We start from the raw sequence: 9,482 nt of genomic DNA on the forward strand, positions 1-9,482 counted from the left end.
GTGAATACTTTGTCATGTAAATTAAAAGATTTTTACTATCCCATTTCAATTTTTATGTAAAGCTACTTATGCATGGATATTTCATAAATCATTCACCCATTCGCTCCTGTTGTTACTCTATTTTTAGTAGACATTAAGTGCTTTATATATTTTACTTGTTACATGTAACTGATAAAAAAAAATCCTTGTTTATTATTTTTTGATCCTATTGTTGAGGGTTTATCTAAAGGAAATTTAATCAGATGATGCAATTTGTTAAATACTTGTGTTCTCTACCACCATCTCCAGATTCTCCAAAATGCTGTTTATGATTTCCAGGTCTGTTTAAAGAAGGTTCCAACTTCCCAAGTTAAAGGAAGATGAGAGTTGGAAGGGACGCTTGGAAATACTTTGTCCAGGGCCCTTATTTTTCCATAGGGTCACAGTGATTTGGACTAGTTTGGAAGTGGGTCATTATGCAAGTTTACTTAGTAAAAGACCACAGACTGGGTGACTTAAATAATAGCAACTTATTCTCTCAGGGTTCTGGAGGCTGGAAGTTCAAGATCAAGGTCCTGGCAGGGTTGGTTTCCTCTGGGGCCTCTCTCCTTGACTTGCAGATGGCCACCTTCTTGGCCACCTCTTCCCATGGCCTTTCCTTTCCCTGGTGCCTCTTCTTTGTGTCCAAATGTCCTCCTGTCAAAAGGGCACCAATCATACTGGATTAGAACTCATCCATATGACCTCTTTAAAAACCCTTTCTCCACTTACGATCACAAGCTGAGGTACTGAGGGCTGGAACTTCAGCCTAAGAATTTCGTGGGGGTGTGACAGCCCACCACAGCCACCTGAAATGATAAACCCAGCCCCTCAAGGAGCCGGTTTGGGCCATAACCCAGTCCTTTCCCTTGATCCAGGCTGTCTTTAACCACTTGTGGTTACTGTATTCAACTTCTGTATGCTGAGTCTCAGAGCTTAGTGGTTTCTTTTCGAATTGGACAAAACAAAAATCATGTTATTTCTTAGGGCATCATTCAGGCTTTCATTCACTATTTCCTCAAGTACCTCCTATGTGCCAGGCACTGCTCTGCTGCTGGGGGCACAGGACTGAATAAGACAGACAGAGAGAGCGAGGGAAGGGTTAGGTAAGAGGCATTTGCCAGTGGTGCAGGATTGAAGGGGCTTCTAAAAAAAAATTAAGCATTCAAGATAAAGGACCTTAATGCAGTATTTGAAAAAAGAAAAATGAATGCCAAATAATAAAATAATACTAATCCATGATGAAAAAATACAGAAAGTTTAAGTAAAGTCTGAATCAGCTTAACTGATTATTTTTCCTTTTGCCCCAGGCTCCTGTCTGGCTTGACAGGGCTCTGTTGCTGATCATATCTTGGTTTGAAAACTTACATACTCTGCTCTGAATGAGTGTTGTTTTGCATTCACTTTCAAATTTTAAAAGTGCTACATTCAGATAGTCTTTACTCTGGCTTCGTAGTTTTCTTGGTAGCCCCCTGAATGCTGTTCCCATTTCCCACAATCCTGGCACCTCAGACAAGCCTCGCCTGTCACAGAACCACATTAAAAAAGGGAAAGACATGTGGGGAACAAGGAAGCCAGGAGACTCACTAGTCATACGTGTTTGGGGGGCCTAGAACAGGGTCAGGGGAGGATTTTCTCCTTTGATTTTAGAGAGGTAATAATGGAGCTGGAGTGCTCAGGGTGGTGACTGACAGGCAGATCAAGAAAATGTGAGTGGTGTGGACAGGATGAGCTGCAAATAGAAGACAAGGCCCTCACAGAAGGACCAGGACGAGGGCCACTGTGCCTGGTGTGCGTGAGGGCGGGGTGTGTGGCCAGGGTCTGGGGCCCGGGGGGCCCTGGGGGTCATGTTATGTTGTGGATCCAATGTCATCAGCCCCGCCATAGATTGGGGGCACAGTTGATGCTCCCGTGAGCCTTTGCTGTGTTCTCTCTAGCTCTCTCTTGCCATTTGTTTCTTCCCCCAACAGCCATCCAGTTTCAATTGGTTTGGTTCCCTTGACCTGCGGCTTTTAATCCCCCTTTTACTTGGTGCTTTTATGGAACTTAATCCCCACCCAGATCTAGAACGGAGAGCATCTGACTTGCACCTGTCCTTCACTGGGGATGCCGGTTAGTCTTAAAAATAAATTTCCCGAATCACAACAGCACAGCAATGACAGTAACACCACACTCAGCCTTAGAGGAAGACGGCTTCATTTCATCCTGACACCAGCTCTATGTGATTTAAATTCTTTTCTTTACAGTCATTTTCTCCACTTTACAGAGGAGGAAATGGAAGCTCAGAGAGATTAAATAAACCTGTTCAGTGTCACCTGGTTGGTAAAGCTGAGAAAAGTGTTAGTCACTCAATTGAGTGTAACTGTTTGCAACCCCACGGACTATATCACATCAGTCTCCTCTGTGTATGGAATTCTCCAGGCAAAAGTACTGGAGTGGGTTGCCATTCCCTTCTCCAGGGGATCTTCCCAAATGAGGGATGAAACCTGGGTCTCCCACATTGCAGGTGGATTCTTTACAATCTCAGCTCCAGGAAAGCTGAGAGTTGAACTCAAATCTGTTTGATTTCCAGTTCAGTTCAGTTCAGTTCAGTCACTCAGTCGTGTCCGACTCTTTGCAACCCCATGAATCGCAGCACACCAGGCCTCCCTGTCCATTACCACCTCCCGGAGTTCACCCAAACTCACACGCATTGAGTCGGTGATGCCATCCAGCCATCTCATCCTCTGTCGTCCCCTTCTCCTCCTGCCCCCAATCCCTCCCAGCATCAGGGTCTTTTCCAGTGAGTCAGCTCTTCAAATGAGGTGGCCAAAGTATTGGAGTTTCAACTTCAGCATCAGTCCTTCCAATGAATACCCAGGACTGATCTCCTTTAGGATGGACCAGTTGGACCTCCTTGCAGTCCAAGGGACTCTCAAGAGTCTTCTCCAACACCACAGTTCAAAAGTATCAATTCTTCAGCGCTCAGCTTTCTTCACAGTCCAACTCTCACATCCATACATAACCACTGGAAAAACCATAGCCTTGACTAGATGGACCTTTGTTGGCAAAGTAATATCTCTGTTTTTAATATGCTATCTAGGTTGGTCATAACTTTCCTTCAAAGGAGTAAGTGTCTTTTAATTTCATGGCTGCAGTCACCATCTGCAGTGATTTTGGAGCCCAGAAAAATAAAGTCTGCCACTGTTTCCACTGTTTCCCCATCTATTTGCCATGAAGTGATGGGACCAGATGCCATGATCTTAGTTTTCTGAATGTTGGGAGAAGGCAATGGCACCCCACTCCAGTACTCTTGCCTGGAAAATCCCATGGGCGGAGGAGCCTGGTAGGCTGTAGTCCATGGGGTCTCGAAGAGTAGGACACGACTGAGCGACTTCACTTTCACTTTTCACTTTCATGCGTTGGATAAGGAGATGGCAACCCACTCCAGTGTTCTTGCCTGGAGAATCCCAGGGACAGCCTGATGGGCTGCCGTCTGTGGGGTTGCACAGAGTCAGACACGACTGAAGCGACTTAGTAGCAGCAGCAGCAGCAGCAGCAAGCCAACTTTTTCAGTCTCCTCTTTCACTTTCATCAAGAGGCTTTTTAGTTCCTCTTCACTTTCTGCGCTATGTATTTAAGCCTGAAGCTGCACTGTCTTCACCCCCCACCCCCTCTTCTTAACCTGCACCCTTCCACCCAAGATTTTAAAAGGATGGAAAGTCCAGTGTTTCATCTCCTCTGTCACTCTTACTGCATTGGTCTTCTCTATCGAGGTACTTAGTATTTCCTCTGATTCCTCCAGACTCTTTGTCCAAACCCACATCACCTTGTCCAAGCCCACCTTCCCTTCTCCCTTCACATTCTGGCTTTTTTCCTTCTGAGCTCCTGTTGGATTTAGGGACAGGGTGAGATTTCTCGACCCCGTCGTCTACCCTCTCTCTACTGTGTGTTTCTTCTCCTCTTCCTCCAGCTAATGCACTCAGGAAAGTTGACTGTAGCTGGCTATTGTGCTAATAAAAAGCCCTCTGCTCCTTATGGTCATTTCTACATTTTCAGACAGTTGTGGAGCGGAGCCTGGGAACCAGGCTGCAATTGCATAGCTAGTAAATGAGGGAGTGAGGCCTGGAGTCCCTGGTCTCACTCCTATCCCAGACTCTCCGTGGCAGCACAGCCTTCCCGGGCGTGGGAGTTGTAAAGAGAGGGATCACTCCTTGTGAGTACAGTGTCGTGTACTGGGAGGATGTGAGTTTGGTAGTAGGCAAACCTGGCTTGGAGTCCTGCTTCTGCCCCTTACCTGGACTGAGTCCTCGGACAAGGTACTTCCTTCTGTGCTGCCTCTGGAACATGGGCGTAGTGACATGTTATCCAGTTACAAATACAGTAACTATTCATTGGATCTGATTTCCAGAGCATTGTACATGGGCAGGGCTCTATGCTGTGTGTTCAGTCTCTCAGTCATGTCCGACTCTGTGCGGCCCCGTGGACTGTAGTCCGCCAGGCTCCTCTGTCCATGGAATTTTTCAGGCAAGAATACCGGAGTGGTTGCCATTTCCTCCTCCAGGGGATCTTCCTGACCCAAAGATTGAACCCACGTCTCCTGCATTGGCAGGCAGTTTCTTTACTACTGAGACACTTGGGAAGCCCAGGGGCACACTGTATATTATTTATCTTCTACTACTTTGAGAACCCCAGAGCTGCCCTCCACAACCCCCCCACCCCGCCACTGAGCTGGGTGGCTTGTTAAGATACAAATCCTTGGGGGCTGATAGGGGGAACCCTTTACCAGCATGACTACCCCTGGTCCCCAGTGTCATACTGTGGGATGGATGACACAAATTCCTCAGGGCCCAGAGCAGTGGAACTTGTCATTGATAAAGATCCAGTCCTTTCCTGAAGGGAATCCTAATACATCGTGCAGGCAGGAAGAGGCAGTGAGGAGCAATGGGTGGGGAGATGGAGAAGCATATTAAAGAAAAGAAAAAAAATCACAGTGGGCACACTGCTTCTAAATTAACTGAGTCTTCCAGGGGCTGTCAGTTCTCCTGAAACCTGCACAGCCACCAGCCACCACTTGAGTCTGGAAACCTCAGCACGAGGGGAACCACAGGCTGGCAAAGCTGTGGTCGGTGGTTTAGCAGTGGTTTTATTTTGGAGGCCGGCAACCACAGAGCATCGTGGGCCAGTTGGAGAGAGAAAGCGAGCCGGTTGGGGGCCCCTGGAGGACCTGAGGATGTTGGTGCAGCTGCCGCCAGACCACATGGTCGTCACTGCCCGCAGCGCTGAGGAAAGCCCACCAGGGAGAGCCTCCAGCCAGGAGTCCTGGACTGCGAGGCTCCTCTATTAATAAGAGGGGCTATTTATACCGTCCTCCTTCAGAACTGCGCTCGGATCGCGTTACTGCTGCCTGGCCCGGGAATGCCTAACGTGGGTGCTGCCGTGTGCTTTCCAGGGCCGTTGACCTAAAAGGTTCTGAAGGCGCCGAGAAAGGCTGAGCGTGCCTGCCTCTGGGTATTTATGGCTCGCCCTGTGGTGGCCCAGGCTTCTGCTGCCCCTGTGTGTGCGCGTGTGCAGTGTGTTTCAGGGGAGGGTTGAAATCATAAGGGGGTGTCACTTGAGGCACTGCTTTTTGGCTGTGAATCACCACCACCTGTTAAGCATTTACTATATATCTGGCTCTCTCCTGGGCTGTTAGATTGAGTGATTTCAGCCAGATCCTGCCAAAACTCTATGGAGTTAGGGCTTGTCCTTTGCACTTTTGGTGAAGAAAGCTAAGGCGCAGTGAGGTTCAGTGACCCACTGAAGGCCGTTTGATTGGTACGGGATTAGCTCAGGGTTAAATGGACCCGGGTCTGTCTGATTGAAACATTTGAACTGTATCATCTCCTCCTAATAATCCCTGCTCTGCTGTGCGGTAACTTGGTCTCAGTCTCGTCTTTTAACGTGAGGTGATGAATTAGTGCCCTGCTTCAAGGGCTGACATGTTATTCAGTGACACATGGCACGGAAAATCCTCCGCACAGAGCCTGGCACTCAGAGAAGTGTTTGCCTTTATTGTCGTTTCTAAGTGTTGACTTAGAGGAACTGCATTCTGTGTCATGATACTGAAATACCTGTACCTGTCCAGCTGGTATGCAAACTGTAAGTCTTGCCAAAGTCAGTAACGTAGTCTGCCTTATTCTCGAGTAGCTGAAAGCACTGGTAACGGCTATTGATGAAGTGTTCCTAACTCCACAGTGGCTCCTACCTGATGACTTTCTCCCACTTCAGAAACAAAACAAACTGATGTGGCACCCCCAGCCCAACTTTGACCGATATTAATGGCAGCTCACTTTGTGTTTGGAAACAACCAGCGTCTAGAAAATTAGTGAATCAACTACGTCAGTTGTGGCTCATTCATATCATTCATCGTAGCAAAGGAGCACTTCACCTCTGGTTAAAAGATTTAGGGAGATCCCCAAGATCTATTACTAAGGGGAAACTGGCGCAGAATAGTCTGTGTAAGACACAGGCATCTGTGTGGAAGAAAACCTTGTGTTCATCTGCAGCAGCCTACAGCTGGAGCTTCCTCTTGGAGGCAAACCAGGGGGCGGGGCGGGGGCAGTGGTGGCTTTCAATATATATTCCTGGTGTTCTTTTTTTGAAACAATTTGGAATTTCACTGTGTACTTATATCAGCTATTCAGTAAGTAATTAGAGCCAAACCGTTTTTAAAAAACAGAAAGGGCTATAACTCAAAGTGATCCTGTGGGTTTGTTTTTCATTGTTTGTTGATGCCTGATTTGATTAAGGCAGTCAGTAATAAAAGTTCTCTGAAGCATCCTTTTTAACATTCTGCATCTTGCATGATGTGAAAACTTCCTTTCACCAAGTCCAGTAAATGGAAGTTTCAGAGAGAGAATGCTGAGGGGGCCCGGAAGGCTGGGAAAGGCCAACATCCAGGTTCTGCCCCAAGAGTGGGATGGGGAATAGGGGGATGGGGAGGCGGTCTATGCAAAGCTCTCCCCCCATCCCACCCCATGCCTTTTTCACACCTTTCCCAGCTGCAGGGCTGGGCCATTGTTCACGGTCTGATGCTTCCAGAGCATTTCTTGGTCCTAAATCATCAGGAAAAGTTTCAGTTATAGAAGCCAGATATTTAAGAAGAATTTTTAGGGCCTTTGAATGGAAGCAGATTTGGAGGGAATGAGAAGGGGGGGAAGACTGCACAGCCCTAGATATTCAGAAGATTTCATCAAACACAGTCCTAAATTCTGACAGCATCCCTACACATGGAGACTGTGCCGAATGTCCCGAGGCCCTTCTTTGGCTGGCTCTGGAGGTGGTGCTGTTTTTGACCGGCCTCTATTTCAGGCTGGCAGGTTGGTCGTGTCTCAGCGGGAGTTGGGCCTTTGTTGCCTTCCGAGGGTAGTGTTCTGGTTTCAACAAGGGACAGAGCGAGCAGAGAGCCAGTGGTGGAGGAGCTGGTTGAGGTTTACTTGCCCTTCTTTTGAAATAGAAATGATCGAGAAGTAAGCTAGCCTTGCAGATCTTCTTCTCTGTGTTCCCTCTGACCTTTTCATAAATCCAGCAGCCCTGCTGATCAGAGCCTGCGATTTCTGCCTCATTTTGTTGACTCCGGGCTGCTGATCCAGACCTGAAATGCCCTGTGTACCTTCAGCGCTGTTGGCCGCACCTGCACGCTCTGCTTCCAGCATTTTGGTCACGATTTGAGATACGCTAACGATGCCCCCTTTCCTTGTTCAGTTATCATTCCTAGGAGTTGGGTGGAGCAGTTTGTTGTGTGTACAGCAGGGTGGCCCGAGACCAAACTCAATCAGCCAAAGTTCTCCTGCAGAGAAGTCCTTACTGACAACTGAAAGACAGCTACCATGTTACTATAAGGCTGTAAGCTTGCTGCCTGCTAGCCTTTTCAGCTGTGGCTCTCCCGTGGCTGGCACTTGTACTTTGTTCACCTCTTGTCCAGGCCTCTCTCTCCCTCTCTCTCTGTCACCTTAGGATGGTGACTTACACTTAGAGACCTCACCTGTGAGGTAGAGAACAGTACTAGCGCCTGGTTCTGAACCCAGAGTCTGACAATGCAGTTACATAATGCTGTAGAGTTGCTGCTGCAGCTATAAATAAATGGAAGTAATGGTTAAGAACCTAGACTTCGGGGCTTGACCCCCAGGGCCACTGCCTTTTACTGCTGGTGACCTCAGTTAAATTACTTAACGTCTTAGTGATTCAGTTTCCTCATTGATACAATGGAAATGTTAATGGGGCCTGCCTAGTAGGGCTCTAAGGACAGATTAATATATTGAAAAGCCTTCAAGAGTCAGGCCTGGCATATAATAAGCCCTCAGTAAGTTAGCTGCTGTTATTATTATTATGACACCCCCCCCGCCAGGCATCTGCGTTTTAGAATAAATCTCTAAGAAATGAAGAGTTTGTAAGCAAGCTGCCTTCTTGGCAACAAGCCCTTGACCTTAGCTTTCCTTGCCCTGGTAAGATCTGAGGATCTCATCGAGGAATATGTACATTTATGGTACTGTGAAAATTTATTAGTAGAGATTCCGACAGATGGTGAGTTTTCAGCATCCTTGCACCAAGATGGGAAACGGATCACAGCAGGGGTGGACAGATAAAAGGTGAAGCAGAAGCAGTCTGCTTTAGGGGCAGTCAGATTAGAGACTGTTAAAGTAATTAATCGTCTACTTCAGCACACAAACAAGGGCCCTTTAAGTGGAGAAAGGCTTTGCCACGTGGTACAGATCTGCTTTCTCTCCGCCAGATGCTTCAGTCATGAAGCTGTTGAAATAGACATTCTGTGTCCCTCAGCCCAGTAATTGCCAGGCTTCATCTCTAACCAGCTTTGGCACTGAAGAAAGCGAATGGGATAATTCAAGGCCTTTTCCTCCCCCTCCCCATTCATTCTATAAAAGATGGCAGACAACCAGATTATTCTATTCAAGCAAATACTCGCTGTAAACTTGTATGAATACAGCTGTCATTTCAGTGGCCTTGTCCTCAAACCGTAACTGGGTGCTCTGTGTAAGACATATTGGGTGAAAAAACAAGAATAAGATAAACCAGCATTATCCTTGATTCTGCATCTCAGATACCATTTCTTTCCAGCCCATCCCCCGTCAAAAAGCCTGATCACTGTGCTTTGGCTACCCTAAGGATTTCAGGGCTCACTTTGCAAATCTGATTTTGAAGTCTCTTCCCCAATTTGGAAATACACATCCATGTAAGGAAGCTGGATTCCAGAGCCTCTGGGGATGGCCCAGGCGAGCTGTGTTCTGACTTTTGGGCTTCCCCTTCCATTAAGAGTTGAGAATTATGGAAGTACAGATATAGAATATTCAAGTGGGAAGGGAGCTTGGGGAGCATCTCTGGTTCTGCAGAAGATTTTCAGATTGTCTGCGTGAAAAAGTATGTGTGTATATGGATATATTCCTGGAAGACACGTCTGGAGGCTTCATCAGAGTTCAGAGAAGCTG

General features: G+C 47.2%; 1 protein-coding gene across 3 annotated transcripts in view; it reads left to right on the top strand.

Moving 5' to 3' along the window:
- LRIG1 (leucine-rich repeats and immunoglobulin-like domains 1) overlaps positions 1-9,482 on the top strand; it is a 115,422-nt gene that overhangs the window by 40,285 nt on the left and 65,655 nt on the right. The window lies entirely within an intron of this gene.

The sequence above is a fragment of the Bison bison genome, unplaced genomic scaffold, assembly GCF_000754665.1.
Source record: "Bison bison bison isolate TAMUID 2011002044 unplaced genomic scaffold, Bison_UMD1.0 scf7180017864304, whole genome shotgun sequence".
Classification (NCBI taxonomy): Eukaryota; Metazoa; Chordata; class Mammalia; order Artiodactyla; family Bovidae; genus Bison; species Bison bison.